This window comes from Sinohyriopsis cumingii, unplaced genomic scaffold (assembly GCF_028554795.1).
Source record: "Sinohyriopsis cumingii isolate HCF-2022 unplaced genomic scaffold, ASM2855479v2 utg002479l, whole genome shotgun sequence".
Lineage (NCBI taxonomy): Eukaryota > Metazoa > Mollusca > Bivalvia > Unionida > Unionidae > Sinohyriopsis > Sinohyriopsis cumingii.
Genome location: NW_028316224.1, coordinates 503,534 through 520,980, shown reverse-complemented (window position 1 = coordinate 520,980; position 17,447 = coordinate 503,534). Strand labels below are relative to the sequence as shown.

Here is a 17,447-nt window from a genome sequence, read left to right as displayed (position 1 = left end):
ATATAAGGAGTTTGCAAATTTTATAAAAGTCAGCTTGCCTAGCAAGTAGTAGGTCAATATGATACAATGTAGAATTTAAGAAAATGTCATTATATGTATTGAAACGTTTGTTTCCTTTGTATCTGTTGATATCTAAAATCCATATCCCAATAATTAAAATTATCCAAGACTATATGTAAATAATACACGTATGTATGTATGTATGTACACACACAAACGTATATATATATATATATATATATATATATATATATATATATATATATATATATATATATATATATATATATATATATATCACAAAAGACACACACATATCTTAAAACACCCTCAGCCACCCAGGATATATATATGATCCGTTTTTACGAGATAAACTTATTAATTCAGTATGGTATAATTATCGAGTAAGATCAGTAGAGTTTTTGCCCTTGTTTGCAATCGTTATAGGATAACGCGTTAAAAATAAAATTACACAGAAGTACAATTAATCTTAATAGCTGATAAAGTTATGCGAACTTTGTTGCATACTCCCTCTCTCTCTCTCTCTCTCTCTCTCGTGTGTCAGTATGATAAAGCAAGAAGAAAAAGGAAGAATAGTAAAGAACATATATAAAAAGGTTTATTGAAACAGCGTCTCATCATGGTGTGGGCACCACGATGCATAGGGATAAATAAAAAAGCGAGTATTCCATTACTTTTCACTTCATTTGATATGCATCCATATGACACAGAATGCTCTCGGTGAGTACAGGGAATCAGATAAACGTCACTGTGCGGGACTAGGTATAAAACATTTATTGTAGTTTTAATTGTAAATTTTTCGGGCATTTAAGTAGAAATTAAATGATTTCAGTTCTAGTGAGAACAACATTTCGACTGTAAAACATAATTTGTTGTCTTGATGCGTTTTCAAGACTCTTGGGCTGATTAGTCACACATCTCTTCAACGTTTCCGATGTACAAATGTTTGTGTGCAGTATAATATTAGTAACTAAAGTGTATACTGATTCAAAGTTCTAATCCAAAAGAAGCAAAACTGGCCTCAGATACTCATATTTGTCACTCATCCATTTTCTGACCCAGATAAGGGGAGAATTCCATGTTGAAATTGACTTAAAATGCAGATTCAGGACATTATTGTTGTTGTTATTATTATTATTATTATTCCTCTTTCTGTCCTATCATTTGGTTAAAATAAGCGACACCGGCCTGTAAGCTAACTTTAAAAATAGGGTCTTATCAGATTTGCAAAGGATCTCTTCTTGCAACTTGTAGAAGTTAACGTTGTGGAAATACAGAAAGTGGAAGCATGGAATATCTATCTAAACTTACTGTAATCAAAACAGAATTTTATAACCCAATTTATTTAGCCAATGGCCCATATTTACAGTATTCGCTACAGGATGCCAATTTTCCCACTGGCAGACTGAGGCCCTGCTGTAAAAGAAATCAATCAATCAATAAATTAATAAAAAAAATTCTCACAATTCATACATTCCATATTTATCAATCAATTAGTGAATAAGAAATACCACAAATAAGTACCCAAAATGAAAGACATTGATCGCATATTTTGCAACTCTGCGCTAGAGACTACACCAGGAATATATGAGAAGAAACTTGAAGGAAGTATTTCGACGTGAAAGGAGGCAGCTTGTTGTGGTAGTAAAAGTAGAGGAAACTGGATAAATTGAACCGAATTTGTTAATAAGAAATACTGGTCATCTATGATCGCATATTCCAGTAGTAAGGATCGAAACCAAGAGCAGAGAAGTGCAAAGCAACATTTGCTATATTCAGGTCCTATACTTGATTTTTTTAGGATCCGAATTATTGAAGAAAGTTAAGGAAAAAGAGAAAATGAAAGTCGAGAAATTGCTCTATTTATTATTTATATTGAATAAAGTAAATTTAGTTACAATAAAAGAAAGAAAGAAAAACTTCAACTGCTTTTAGTTATAAAAGAAAAAAAAAAAATTAGAGTCTACAGCACCCGGTATTCCCAGGCGGTCACCCATCCAAGTACTAACCGGGCCCGACGTTGCTTAACTTCGGTGATCGGACGAGAACCGGTGCTTTCAACGTGGTATGGCCGTAGACACAAGTGTGTGTAAATTTAAGACTTATATTCGCTTCTCTCTTCACCGTTTCCGATGTACAGACGTTTACGTTTATGTGCCGTGTAAAATTAGTAATTAAAGTGTACTTATTAAAACTTATATAGATAAACTGCCTTCATACATTATTCAAATTTGTAATTCAGGCATTTTCGGACTCGGACATTAGTTGCTTAACCGGAGGTTTACACCTTCAAATGGACTTAAATAACAATGCATTTAAACGAAGATTCAGTTCATTTTTGTTGTTTTTGGGCATTATTATTATTATTATTATTTATCTTGTATCAACTGACTAATTCAATAGGTAAATAATCGACATCAGCCTATGAGCTACCTTTAAAGACGGACTCGAATCTGATTTGAAACGGATATCGTCTTGCAGCTCGGAAACGTTAAAGTTGTGGAAACACAGAAAGTGCAAGGAAGTGGAAGCAGGGAACATCCATCCAAACTTACTGTAATCAAAACAGAGATTTATACACCAATTTATTTTGTCAATGGCCCATATTCGAAGTATTCGCTAAGGGATGCCAAGTTTCACACTGATAGACTGGTGCCCTGCTAAAAACAGGTAAATAAATTAAAATAATTAAAAATAATACATTCCAAATATATCTATCAATTATTGAATAAGAAATACCACAGACAAGTATCCAAAATGAAAGACATCGATTGCATACGTTGCAATTATTCGCTATAGGCTGAATCCGGAATATCAGAAGAAATTTGGAGGATCTGGACGGCATACGAGGCGGCCCATTTCGATCCTGGAGGTAGAGGAAACTGAAAAATTTGCACCAGATTTGTGAACAAGAAATATTGGCCATATATGATCGCATATCCTCACAGTGAGGATGGAACCAAAAAAAAATTTAAAAAATGCCTGCAGCACCCGGTATTCCCAGGCGGTCACCCATCCAAGTACTAACCGGGCCCGACCTTGCTTAACTTCGGTGATCGGACGAGAACCGGTGTTTTCAACGTGGTATGGCCGTAGACATTTGTATGTACAAATTTAAGACTAATATAGGTTGTCTCTTCGTCGTTACAACGATATATTACACACACACGCACACACACACACACACACACACACACATATATATATATATATATTAGAGACAGGGGAGAGCTCTGCTTACGACAATACATCCCTTCAGTTTCAATCTGTAAAGAAGCAAGAGCTTATTTGATCGCCGATGTCACTGACATGTAGGTTGCCATATTTGTGCAGTCATTTGAATAGTAATACAATGGCGAGTTCCGTGTCAAATTTCATCAAGGTTGTCGTTTTCTTTCGTCAGTCAGCTTCATTAACGACAAATGATGTTATACTCGGAATTATTTCTGAGAAAATAAATCGTATTTCTCTCGATTTCATGCAGGTATATCTCGATGAAAGGTCGGTCAAGTTTGCATGGCAGGCTAGTAAGCACAGGGGCTCGCATCGTTGCTCACAATTGAACTGACAGTCATACATTTTATACTATATGTACGACTGATAGTTTCATTGTAAGCAATGATACGAGCCCCCTGTGGCTAGTAAGCAGCCTATGCCGATACCGCATGGTGTCGGCGATTTCCAACGTTTTGATAAGCAAAACAAATATGTCCATACACCCCAATACTAATGTCCAAATATCAAAAATCGCTATTTTGGGACTATTATGAATTCATTCAAGGACATTCTAAATTACATCATCGCCACACGTCAAGATTGTTATTACATCAGCACATTCATAATTGGACTTCATTCAGAAAACCACTGGCATTCATTTGGAACACTACCCTTTTGGACTTGTCATATAACTTTTCATGGACTATTTGTGATTTCATTTATAATGCTGAAAAGTATTTAAATTTTCACTTTGTATTCTTTATAAAAATAAATTAAGTCGGTTGGTTTAGATTGGCTAAGATAGCATTAAGGTGTTTTTGTTTATATGAGCCAATATCACATTATTCTTTTCTTGGTTTAGATGGGCTAAGTTCACATTATGGTACATTGGTTTAGATGGGCTAAGTTCACATTAAGGTGTTTGGCTAAGTTTCCATTAAGATATTTGGTTTAGATTGGCTAAGTTTGCATTAAAGTGTATTGGCTTATATTGGCAAATTTCACATAGGAATTTGATTTAGATGGCCTAAGTTCACATTATGGTGTTCTGGCAAAAGACTGCTTGGTTTTGTTAGGCAATGAGGGTAGTCTTGCTCAAGGGTACAATAGGGCAACCAGCTTGATAGAAATCTATCATGTTAACCATTGGACTGATGTACATTTTATCAGTGTAATTTAGAGTCTGTTTAAACCATTCCGAATCCCCCCATCTCTCTCTCTCTCTCACATATATATATATATATATATATATATATATATATATATATATATATATATATATGAAAGAATTAATATTTTCAATCTTTCTGCACTGTACTTATTTTCTGGTTGAATACTAAAAGTAAGTTTAAATATATATAAGGAGTTTGCAAATTTTATAAAAGTCAGCTTGCCTAGCAAGTAGTAGGTCAATATGATACAATGTAGAATTTAAGAAAATGTCATTATATGTATTGAAACGTTTGTTTCCTTTGTATCTGTTGATATCTAAAATCCATATCCCAATAATTAAAATTATCCAAGACTATATGTAAATAATACACGTATGTATGTATGTATGTACACACACAAACGTATATATATATATATATATATATATATATATATATATATATATATATATATATATATATATATCACAAAAGACACACACATATCTTAAAACACCCTCAGCCACCCAGGATATATATATGATCCGTTTTTACGAGATAAACTTATTAATTCAGTATGGTATAATTATCGAGTAAGATCAGTAGAGTTTTTGCCCTTGTTTGCAATCGTTATAGGATAACGCGTTAAAAATAAAATTACACAGAAGTACAATTAATCTTAATAGCTGATAAAGTTATGCGAACTTTGTTGCATACTCCCTCTCTCTCTCTCTCTCTCTCTCTCTCGTGTGTCAGTATGATAAAGCAAGAAGAAAAAGGAAGAATAGTAAAGAACATATATAAAAAGGTTTATTGAAACAGCGTCTCATCATGGTGTGGGCACCACGATGCATAGGGATAAATAAAAAAGCGAGTATTCCATTACTTTTCACTTCATTTGATATGCATCCATATGACACAGAATGCTCTCGGTGAGTACAGGGAATCAGATAAACGTCACTGTGCGGGACTAGGTATAAAACATTTATTGTAGTTTTAATTGTAAATTTTTCGGGCATTTAAGTAGAAATTAAATGATTTCAGTTCTAGTGAGAACAACATTTCGACTGTAAAACATAATTTGTTGTCTTGATGCGTTTTCAAGACTCTTGGGCTGATTAGTCACACATCTCTTCAACGTTTCCGATGTACAAATGTTTGTGTGCAGTATAATATTAGTAACTAAAGTGTATACTGATTCAAAGTTCTAATCCAAAAGAAGCAAAACTGGCCTCAGATACTCATATTTGTCACTCATCCATTTTCTGACCCAGATAAGGGGAGAATTCCATGTTGAAATTGACTTAAAATGCAGATTCAGGACATTATTGTTGTTGTTATTATTATTATTATTATTCCTCTTTCTGTCCTATCATTTGGTTAAAATAAGCGACACCGGCCTGTAAGCTAACTTTAAAAATAGGGTCTTATCAGATTTGCAAAGGATCTCTTCTTGCAACTTGTAGAAGTTAACGTTGTGGAAATACAGAAAGTGGAAGCATGGAATATCTATCTAAACTTACTGTAATCAAAACAGAATTTTATAACCCAATTTATTTAGCCAATGGCCCATATTTACAGTATTCGCTACAGGATGCCAATTTTCCCACTGGCAGACTGAGGCCCTGCTGTAAAAGAAATCAATCAATCAATAAATTAATATAAAAAATTCTCACAATTCATACATTCCATATTTATCAATCAATTAGTGAATAAGAAATACCACAAATAAGTACCCAAAATGAAAGACATTGATCGCATATTTTGCAACTCTGCGCTAGAGACTACACCAGGAATATATGAGAAGAAACTTGAAGGAAGTATTTCGACGTGAAAGGAGGCAGCTTGTTGTGGTAGTAAAAGTAGAGGAAACTGGATAAATTGAACCGAATTTGTTAATAAGAAATACTGGTCATCTATGATCGCATATTCCAGTAGTAAGGATCGAAACCAAGAGCAGAGAAGTGCAAAGCAACATTTGCTATATTCAGGTCCTATACTTGATTTTTTTAGGATCCGAATTATTGAAGAAAGTTAAGGAAAAAGAGAAAATGAAAGTCGAGAAATTGCTCTATTTATTATTTATATTGAATAAAGTAAATTTAGTTACAATAAAAGAAAGAAAGAAAAACTTCAACTGTTTTTAGTTATAAAAGAAAAAAAAAAAATTAGAGTCTACAGCACCCGGTATTCCCAGGCGGTCACCCATCCAAGTACTAACCGGGCCCGACGTTGCTTAACTTCGGTGATCGGACGAGAACCGGTGCTTTCAACGTGGTATGGCCGTAGACACAAGTGTGTGTAAATTTAAGACTTATATTCGCTTCTCTCTTCACCGTTTCCGATGTACAGACGTTTACGTTTATGTGCCGTGTAAAATTAGTAATTAAAGTGTACTTATTAAAACTTATATAGATAAACTGCCTTCATACATTATTCAAATTTGTAATTCAGGCATTTTCGGACTCGGACATTAGTTGCTTAACCGGAGGTTTACACCTTCAAATGGACTTAAATAACAATGCATTTAAACGAAGATTCAGTTCATTTTTGTTGTTTTTGGGCATTATTATTATTATTATTATTTATCTTGTATCAACTGACTAATTCAATAGGTAAATAATCGACATCAGCCTATGAGCTACCTTTAAAGACGGACTCGAATCTGATTTGAAACGGATATCGTCTTGCAGCTCGGAAACGTTAAAGTTGTGGAAACACAGAAAGTGCAAGGAAGTGGAAGCAGGGAACATCCATCCAAACTTACTGTAATCAAAACAGAGATTTATACACCAATTTATTTTGTCAATGGCCCATATTCGAAGTATTCGCTAAGGGATGCCAAGTTTCACACTGATAGACTGGTGCCCTGCTAAAAACAGGTAAATAAATTAAAATAATTAAAAATAATACATTCCAAATATATCTATCAATTATTGAATAAGAAATACCACAGACAAGTATCCAAAATGAAAGACATCGATTGCATACGTTGCAATTATTCGCTATAGGCTGAATCCGGAATATCAGAAGAAATTTGGAGGATCTGGACGGCATACGAGGCGGCCCATTTCGATCCTGGAGGTAGAGGAAACTGAAAAATTTGCACCAGATTTGTGAACAAGAAATATTGGCCATATATGATCGCATATCCTCACAGTGAGGATGGAACCAAAAAAAAATTTAAAAAATGCCTACAGCACCCGGTATTCCCAGGCGGTCACCCATCCAAGTACTAACCGGGCCCGACCTTGCTTAACTTCGGTGATCGGACGAGAACCGGTGTTTTCAACGTGGTATGGCCGTAGACATTTGTATGTACAAATTTAAGACTAATATAGGTTGTCTCTTCGTCGTTACAAAGATATATTACACACACACGCACACACACACACACACACACACACACACACACATATATATATATATATTAGAGACAGGGGAGAGCTCTGCTTACGACAATACATCCCTTCAGTTTCAATCTGTAAAGAAGCAAGAGCTTATTTGATCGCCGATGTCACTGACATGTAGGTTGCCATATTTGTGCAGTCATTTGAATAGTAATACAATGGCGAGTTCCGTGTCAAATTTCATCAAGGTTGTCGTTTTCTTTCGTCAGTCAGCTTCATTAACGACAAATGATGTTATACTCGGAATTATTTCTGAGAAAATAAATCGTATTTCTCTCGATTTCATGCAGGTATATCTCGATGAAAGGTCGGTCAAGTTTGCATGGCAGGCTAGTAAGCACAGGGGCTCGCATCGTTGCTCACAATTGAACTGACAGTCATACATTTTATACTATATGTACGACTGATAGTTTCATTGTAAGCAATGATACGAGCCCCCTGTGGCTAGTAAGCAGCCTATGCCGATACCGCATGGTGTCGGCGATTTCCAACGTTTTGATAAGCAAAACAAATATGTCCATACACCCCAATACTAATGTCCAAATATCAAAAATCGCTATTTTGGGACTATTATGAATTCATTCAAGGACATTCTAAATTACATCATCGCCACACGTCAAGATTGTTATTACATCAGCACATTCATAATTGGACTTCATTCAGAAAACCACTGGCATTCATTTGGAACACTACCCTTTTGGACTTGTCATATAACTTTTCATGGACTATTTGTGATTTCATTTATAATGCTGAAAAGTATTTAAATTTTCACTTTGTATTCTTTATAAAAATAAATTAAGTCGGTTGGTTTAGATTGGCTAAGATAGCATTAAGGTGTTTTTGTTTATATGAGCCAATATCACATTATTCTTTTCTTGGTTTAGATGGGCTAAGTTCACATTATGGTACATTGGTTTAGATGGGCTAAGTTCACATTAAGGTGTTTGGCTAAGTTTCCATTAAGATATTTGGTTTAGATTGGCTAAGTTTGCATTAAAGTGTATTGGCTTATATTGGCAAATTTCACATAGGAATTTGATTTAGATGGCCTAAGTTCACATTATGGTGTTCTGGCAAAAGACTGCTTGGTTTTGTTAGGCAATGAGGGTAGTCTCGCTCAAGGGTACAATAGGGCAACCAGCTTGATAGAAATCTATCATGTTAACCATTGGACTGATGTACATTTTATCAGTGTAATTTAGAGTCTGTTTAAACCATTCCGAATCCCCCCATCTCTCTCTCTCTCTCACACATATATATATATATATATATATATATATATATATATATATATATATGAAAGAAATAATATTTTCAATCTTTCTGCACTGTACTTATTTTCTGGTTGAATACTAAAAGTAAGTTTAAATATATATAAGGAGTTTGCAAATTTTATAAAAGTCAGCTTGCCTAGCAAGTAGTAGGTCAATATGATACAATGTAGAATTTAAGAAAATGTCATTATATGTATTGAAACGTTTGTTTCCTTTGTATCTGTTGATATCTAAAATCCATATCCCAATAATTAAAATTATCCAAGACTATATGTAAATAATACACGTATGTATGTATGTATGTACACACACAAACGTATATATATATATATATATATATATATATATATATATATATATATATATATATATATATATATATATATATATATATATATATATATCACAAAAGACACACACATATCTTAAAACACCCTCAGCCACCCAGGATATATATATGATCCGTTTTTACGAGATAAACTTATTAATTCAGTATGGTATAATTATCGAGTAAGATCAGTAGAGTTTTTGCCCTTGTTTGCAATCGTTATAGGATAACGCGTTAAAAATAAAATTACACAGAAGTACAATTAATGTTAATAGCTGATAAAGTTATGCGAACTTTGTTGCATACTCTCTCTCTCTCTCTCTCTCTCTCTCTCTCTCTCTCGTGTGTCAGTATGATAAAGCAAGAAGAAAAAGGAAGAACAGTAAAGAACATATATAAAAAGGTTTATTGAAACAGCGTCTCATCATGGTGTGGGCACCACGATGCATAGGGATAAATAAAAAAGCGAGTATTCCATTACTTTTCACTTCATTTGATATGCATCCATATGACACAGAATGCTCTCGGTGAGTACAGGGAATCAGATAAACGTCACTGTGCGGGACTAGGTATAAAACATTTATTGTAGTTTTAATTGTAAATTTTTCGGGCATTTAAGTAGAAATTAAATGATTTCAGTTCTAGTGAGAACAACATTTCGACTGTAAAACATAATTTGTTGTCTTGATGCGTTTTCAAGACTCTTGGGCTGATTAGTCACACATCTCTTCAACGTTTCCGATGTACAAATGTTTGTGTGCAGTATAATATTAGTAACTAAAGTGTATACTGATTCAAAGTTCTAATCCAAAAGAAGCAAAACTGGCCTCAGATACTCATATTTGTCACTCATCCATTTTCTGACCCAGATAAGGGGAGAATTCCATGTTGAAATTGACTTAAAATGCAGATTCAGGACATTATTGTTGTTGTTATTATTATTATTATTATTCCTCTTTCTGTCCTATCATTTGGTTAAAATAAGCGACACCGGCCTATAAGCTAACTTTAAAAATAGGGTCTTATCAGATTTGCAAAGGATCTCTTCTTGCAACTTGTAGAAGTTAACGTTGTGGAAATACAGAAAGTGGAAGCATGGAATATCTATCTAAACTTACTGTAATCAAAACAGAATTTTATAACCCAATTTATTTAGCCAATGGCCCATATTTACAGTATTCGCTACAGGATGCCAATTTTCCCACTGGCAGACTGAGGCCCTGCTGTAAAAGAAATCAATCAATCAATAAATTAATATAAAAAATTCTCACAATTCATACATTCCATATTTATCAATCAATTAGTGAATAAGAAATACCACAAATAAGTACCCAAAATGAAAGACATTGATCGCATATTTTGCAACTCTGCGCTAGAGACTACACCAGGAATATATGAGAAGAAACTTGAAGGAAGTATTTCGACGTGAAAGGAGGCAGCTTGTTGTGGTAGTAAAAGTAGAGGAAACTGGATAAATTGAACCGAATTTGTTAATAAGAAATACTGGTCATCTATGATCGCATATTCCAGTAGTAAGGATCGAAACCAAGAGCAGAGAAGTGCAAAGCAACATTTGCTATATTCAGGTCCTATACTTGATTTTTTTAGGATCCGAATTATTGAAGAAAGTTAAGGAAAAAGAGAAAATGAAAGTCGAGAAATTGCTCTATTTATTATTTATATTGAATAAAGTAAATTTAGTTACAATAAAAGAAAGAAAGAAAAACTTCAACTGTTTTTAGTTATAAAAGAAAAAAAAAATTAGAGTCTACAGCACCCGGTATTCCCAGGCGGTCACCCATCCAAGTACTAACCGGGCCCGACGTTGCTTAACTTCGGTGATCGGACGAGAACCGGTGCTTTCAACGTGGTATGGCCGTAGACACAAGTGTGTGTAAATTTAAGACTTATATTCGCTTCTCTCTTCACCGTTTCCGATGTACAGACGTTTACGTTTATGTGCCGTGTAAAATTAGTAATTAAAGTGTACTTATTAAAACTTATATAGATAAACTGCCTTCATACATTATTCAAATTTGTAATTCAGGCATTTTCGGACTCGGACATTAGTTGCTTAACCGGAGGTTTACACCTTCAAATGGACTTAAATAACAATGCATTTAAACGAAGATTCAGTTCATTTTTGTTGTTTTTGGGCATTATTATTATTATTATTATTTATCTTGTATCAACTGACTAATTCAATAGGTAAATAATCGACATCAGCCTATGAGCTACCTTTAAAGACGGACTCGAATCTGATTTGAAACGGATATCGTCTTGCAGCTCGGAAACGTTAAAGTTGTGGAAACACAGAAAGTGCAAGGAAGTGGAAGCAGGGAACATCCATCCAAACTTACTGTAATCAAAACAGAGATTTATACACCAATTTATTTTGTCAATGGCCCATATTCGAAGCATTCGCTAAGGGATGCCAAGTTTCACACTGATAGACTGGTGCCCTGCTAAAAACAGGTAAATAAATTAAAATAATTAAAAATAATACATTCCAAATATATCTATCAATTATTGAATAAGAAATACCACAGACAAGTATCCAAAATGAAAGACATCGATTGCATACGTTGCAATTATTCGCTATAGGCTGAATCCGGAATATCAGAAGAAATTTGGAGGATCTGGACGGCATACGAGGCGGCCCATTTCGATCCTGGAGGTAGAGGAAACTGAAAAATTTGCACCAGATTTGTGAACAAGAAATATTGGCCATATATGATCGCATATCCTCACAGTGAGGATGGAACCAAAAAAAAATTTAAAAAATGCCTACAGCACCCGGTATTCCCAGGCGGTCACCCATCCAAGTACTAACCGGGCCCGACGTTGCTTAACTTCGGTGATCGGACGAGAACCGGTGTTTTCAACGTGGTATGGCCGTAGACATTTGTATGTACAAATTTAAGACTAATATAGGTTGTCTCTTCGTCGTTACAAAGATATATTACACACACACGCACACACACACACACACACACACACACACACACACATATATATATATATATATATATATATATATATATATATATATATATATATATATATATATATATATTAGAGACAGGGGAGAGCTCTGCTTACGACAATACATCCCTTCAGTTTCAATCTGTAAAGAAGCAAGAGCTTATTTGATCGCCGATGTCACTGACATGTAGGTTGCCATATTTGTGCAGTCATTTGAATAGTAATACAATGGCGAGTTCCGTGTCAAATTTCATCAAGGTTGTCGTTTTCTTTCGTCAGTCAGCTTCATTAACGACAAATGATGTTATACTCGGAATTATTTCTGAGAAAATAAATCGTATTTCTCTCGATTTCATGCAGGTATATCTCGATGAAAGGTCGGTCAAGTTTGCATGGCAGGCTAGTAAGCACAGGGGCTCGCATCGTTGCTCACAATTGAACTGACAGTCATACATTTTATACTATATGTACGACTGATAGTTTCATTGTAAGCAATGATACGAGCCCCCTGTGGCTAGTAAGCAGCCTATGCCGATACCGCATGGTGTCGGCGATTTCCAACGTTTTGATAAGCAAAACAAATATGTCCATACACCCCAATACTAATGTCCAAATATCAAAAATCGCTATTTTGGGACTATTATGAATTCATTCAAGGACATTCTAAATTACATCATCGCCACACGTCAAGATTGTTATTACATCAGCACATTCAAAATTGGACTTCATTCAGAAAACCACTGGCATTCATTTGGAACACTACCCTTTTGGACTTGTCATATAACTTTTATGGACTATTTGTGATTTCATTTATAATGCTGAAAAGTATTTAAATTTTCACTTTGTATTCTTTATAAAAATAAATTAAGTCGGTTGGTTTAGATTGGCTAAGATAGCATTAAGGTGTTTTTGTTTATATGAGCCAATATCACATTATTCTTTTCTTGGTTTAGATGGGCTAAGTTCACATTATGGTACATTGGTTTAGATGGGCTAAGTTCACATTAAGGTGTTTGGCTAAGTTTCCATTAAGATATTTGGTTTAGATTGGCTAAGTTTGCATTAAAGTGTATTGGCTTATATTGGCAAATTTCACATAGGAATTTGATTTAGATGGCCTAAGTTCACATTATGGTGTTCTGGCAAAAGACTGCTTGGTTTTATTAGGCAATGAGGGTAGTCTTGCTCAAGGGTACAATAGGGCAACCAGCTTGATAGAAATCTATCATGTTAACCATTGGACTGATGTACATTTTATCAGTGTAATTTAGAGTCTGTTTAAACCATTCCGAATCCCCCCATCTCTCTCTCTCTCTCACATATATATATATATATATGTATATATATATATATATATATATATATATATATATATATATATATATATATATATATATGAAAGAAATAATATTTTCAATCTTTCTGCACTGTACTTATTTTCTGGTTGAATACTAAAAGTAAGTTTAAATATATATAAGGAGTTTGCAAATTTTATAAAAGTCAGCTTGCCTAGCAAGTAGTAGGTCAATATGATACAATGTAGAATTTAAGAAAATGTCATTATATGTATTGAAACGTTTGTTTCCTTTGTATCTGTTGATATCTAAAATCCATATCCCAATAATTAAAATTATCCAAGACTATATGTAAATAATACACGTATGTATGTATGTATGTACACACACAAACGTATATATATATATATATATATATATATATATATATATATATCACAAAAGACACACACATATCTTAAAACACCCTCAGCCACCCAGGATATATATATGATCCGTTTTTACGAGATAAACTTATTAATTCAGTATGGTATAATTATCGAGTAAGATCAGTAGAGTTTTTGCCCTTGTTTGCAATCGTTATAGGATAACGCGTTAAAAATAAAATTACACAGAAGTACAATTAATGTTAATAGCTGATAAAGTTATGCGAACTTTGTTGCATACTCTCTCTCTCTCTCTCTCTCTCTCTCTCTCTCTCTCTCTCTCGTGTGTCAGTATGATAAAGCAAGAAGAAAAAGGAAGAACAGTAAAGAACATATATAAAAAGGTTTATTGAAACAGCGTCTCATCATGGTGTGGGCACCACGATGCATAGGGATAAATAAAAAAGCGAGTATTCCATTACTTTTCACTTCATTTGATATGCATCCATATGACACAGAATGCTCTCGGTGAGTACAGGGAATCAGATAAACGTCACTGTGCGGGACTAGGTATAAAACATTTATTGTAGTTTTAATTGTAAATTTTTCGGGCATTTAAGTAGAAATTAAATGATTTCAGTTCTAGTGAGAACAACATTTCGACTGTAAAACATAATTTGTTGTCTTGATGCGTTTTCAAGACTCTTGGGCTGATTAGTCACACATCTCTTCAACGTTTCCGATGTACAAATGTTTGTGTGCAGTATAATATTAGTAACTAAAGTGTATACTGATTCAAAGTTCTAATCCAAAAGAAGCAAAACTGGCCTCAGATACTCATATTTGTCACTCATCCATTTTCTGACCCAGATAAGGGGAGAATTCCATGTTGAAATTGACTTAAAATGCAGATTCAGGACATTATTGTTGTTGTTATTATTATTATTATTATTCCTCTTTCTGTCCTATCATTTGGTTAAAATAAGCGACACCGGCCTATAAGCTAACTTTAAAAATAGGGTCTTATCAGATTTGCAAAGGATCTCTTCTTGCAACTTGTAGAAGTTAACGTTGTGGAAATACAGAAAGTGGAAGCATGGAATATCTATCTAAACTTACTGTAATCAAAACAGAATTTTATAACCCAATTTATTTAGCCAATGGCCCATATTTACAGTATTCGCTACAGGATGCCAATTTTCCCACTGGCAGACTGAGGCCCTGCTGTAAAAGAAATCAATCAATCAATAAATTAATATAAAAAATTCTCACAATTCATACATTCCATATTTATCAATCAATTAGTGAATAAGAAATACCACAAATAAGTACCCAAAATGAAAGACATTGATCGCATATTTTGCAACTCTGCGCTAGAGACTACACCAGGAATATATGAGAAGAAACTTGAAGGAAGTATTTCGACGTGAAAGGAGGCAGCTTGTTGTGGTAGTAAAAGTAGAGGAAACTGGATAAATTGAACCGAATTTGTTAATAAGAAATACTGGTCATCTATGATCGCATATTCCAGTAGTAAGGATCGAAACCAAGAGCAGAGAAGTGCAAAGCAACATTTGCTATATTCAGGTCCTATACTTGATTTTTTTAGGATCCGAATTATTGAAGAAAGTTAAGGAAAAAGAGAAAATGAAAGTCGAGAAATTGCTCTATTTATTATTTATATTGAATAAAGTAAATTTAGTTACAATAAAAGAAAGAAAGAAAAACTTCAACTGTTTTTAGTTATAAAAGAAAAAAAAAATTAGAGTCTACAGCACCCGGTATTCCCAGGCGGTCACCCATCCAAGTACTAACCGGGCCCGACGTTGCTTAACTTCGGTGATCGGACGAGAACCGGTGCTTTCAACGTGGTATGGCCGTAGACACAAGTGTGTGTAAATTTAAGACTTATATTCGCTTCTCTCTTCACCGTTTCCGATGTACAGACGTTTACGTTTATGTGCCGTGTAAAATTAGTAATTAAAGTGTACTTATTAAAACTTATATAGATAAACTGCCTTCATACATTATTCAAATTTGTAATTCAGGCATTTTCGGACTCGGACATTAGTTGCTTAACCGGAGGTTTACACCTTCAAATGGACTTAAATAACAATGCATTTAAACGAAGATTCAGTTCATTTTTGTTGTTTTTGGGCATTATTATTATTATTATTATTTATCTTGTATCAACTGACTAATTCAATAGGTAAATAATCGACATCAGCCTATGAGCTACCTTTAAAGACGGACTCGAATCTGATTTGAAACGGATATCGTCTTGCAGCTCGGAAACGTTAAAGTTGTGGAAACACAGAAAGTGCAAGGAAGTGGAAGCAGGGAACATCCATCCAAACTTACTGTAATCAAAACAGAGATTTATACACCAATTTATTTTGTCAATGGCCCATATTCGAAGCATTCGCTAAGGGATGCCAAGTTTCACACTGATAGACTGGTGCCCTGCTAAAAACAGGTAAATAAATTAAAATAATTAAAAATAATACATTCCAAATATATCTATCAATTATTGAATAAGAAATACCACAGACAAGTATCCAAAATGAAAGACATCGATTGCATACGTTGCAATTATTCGCTATAGGCTGAATCCGGAATATCAGAAGAAATTTGGAGGATCTGGACGGCATACGAGGCGGCCCATTTCGATCCTGGAGGTAGAGGAAACTGAAAAATTTGCACCAGATTTGTGAACAAGAAATATTGGCCATATATGATCGCATATCCTCACAGTGAGGATGGAACCAAAAAAAAATTTAAAAAATGCCTACAGCACCCGGTATTCCCAGGCGGTCACCCATCCAAGTACTAACCGGGCCCGACCTTGCTTAACTTCGGTGATCGGACGAGAACCGGTGTTTTCAACGTGGTATGGCCGTAGACATTTGTATGTACAAATTTAAGACTAATATAGGTTGTCTCTTCGTCGTTACAAAGATATATTACACACACACGCACACACACACACACACACACACACACACACACACATATATATATATATATATATATATATATATATATATATATATATATATATATATATATATATATATATATTAGAGACAGGGGAGAGCTCTGCTTACGACAATACATCCCTTCAGTTTCAATCTGTAAAGAAGCAAGAGCTTATTTGATCGCCGATGTCACTGACATGTAGGTTGCCATATTTGTGCAGTCATTTGAATAGTAATACAATGGCGAGTTCCGTGTCAAATTTCATCAAGGTTGTCGTTTTCTTTCGTCAGTCAGCTTCATTAACGACAAATGATGTTATACTCGGAATTATTTCTGAGAAAATAAATCGTATTTCTCTCGATTTCATGCAGGTATATCTCGATGAAAGGTCGGTCAAGTTTGCATGGCAGGCTAGTAAGCACA

At 34.2% G+C, this 17,447-nt stretch overlaps 8 non-coding genes across 8 annotated transcripts; all 8 read right to left on the bottom strand.

Annotated features, from left to right (window-relative positions):
* Positions 1-1,981: 1,981 nt before the first annotated feature.
* On the bottom strand, positions 1,982-2,100 carry LOC149770510 (5S ribosomal RNA). The gene has a single exon (XR_016418556.1). It is a non-coding gene; the product is annotated as a 5S ribosomal RNA (ribosomal RNA).
* A 900-nt stretch (positions 2,101-3,000) lies between these two features.
* On the bottom strand, positions 3,001-3,119 carry LOC149770509 (5S ribosomal RNA). Its single transcript, XR_016418893.1, has one exon. It is a non-coding gene; the product is annotated as a 5S ribosomal RNA (ribosomal RNA).
* A 3,441-nt stretch (positions 3,120-6,560) lies between these two features.
* Positions 6,561-6,679, bottom strand: LOC149770508 (5S ribosomal RNA). The gene has a single exon (XR_016418554.1). It is a non-coding gene; the product is annotated as a 5S ribosomal RNA (ribosomal RNA).
* A 900-nt stretch (positions 6,680-7,579) lies between these two features.
* LOC149770507 (5S ribosomal RNA) lies at positions 7,580-7,698 on the bottom strand. Its single transcript, XR_016418864.1, has one exon. It is a non-coding gene; the product is annotated as a 5S ribosomal RNA (ribosomal RNA).
* Positions 7,699-11,165: 3,467 nt separating this feature from the next.
* LOC149770506 (5S ribosomal RNA) lies at positions 11,166-11,284 on the bottom strand. The gene has a single exon (XR_016418553.1). It is a non-coding gene; the product is annotated as a 5S ribosomal RNA (ribosomal RNA).
* A 900-nt stretch (positions 11,285-12,184) lies between these two features.
* LOC149770505 (5S ribosomal RNA) lies at positions 12,185-12,303 on the bottom strand. The gene has a single exon (XR_016418690.1). It is a non-coding gene; the product is annotated as a 5S ribosomal RNA (ribosomal RNA).
* Positions 12,304-15,811: 3,508 nt separating this feature from the next.
* On the bottom strand, positions 15,812-15,930 carry LOC149770504 (5S ribosomal RNA). The gene has a single exon (XR_016418552.1). It is a non-coding gene; the product is annotated as a 5S ribosomal RNA (ribosomal RNA).
* Positions 15,931-16,830: 900 nt separating this feature from the next.
* Positions 16,831-16,949, bottom strand: LOC149770503 (5S ribosomal RNA). Its single transcript, XR_016418863.1, has one exon. It is a non-coding gene; the product is annotated as a 5S ribosomal RNA (ribosomal RNA).
* Between the last annotated feature and the right edge of the window lie 498 nt (positions 16,950-17,447).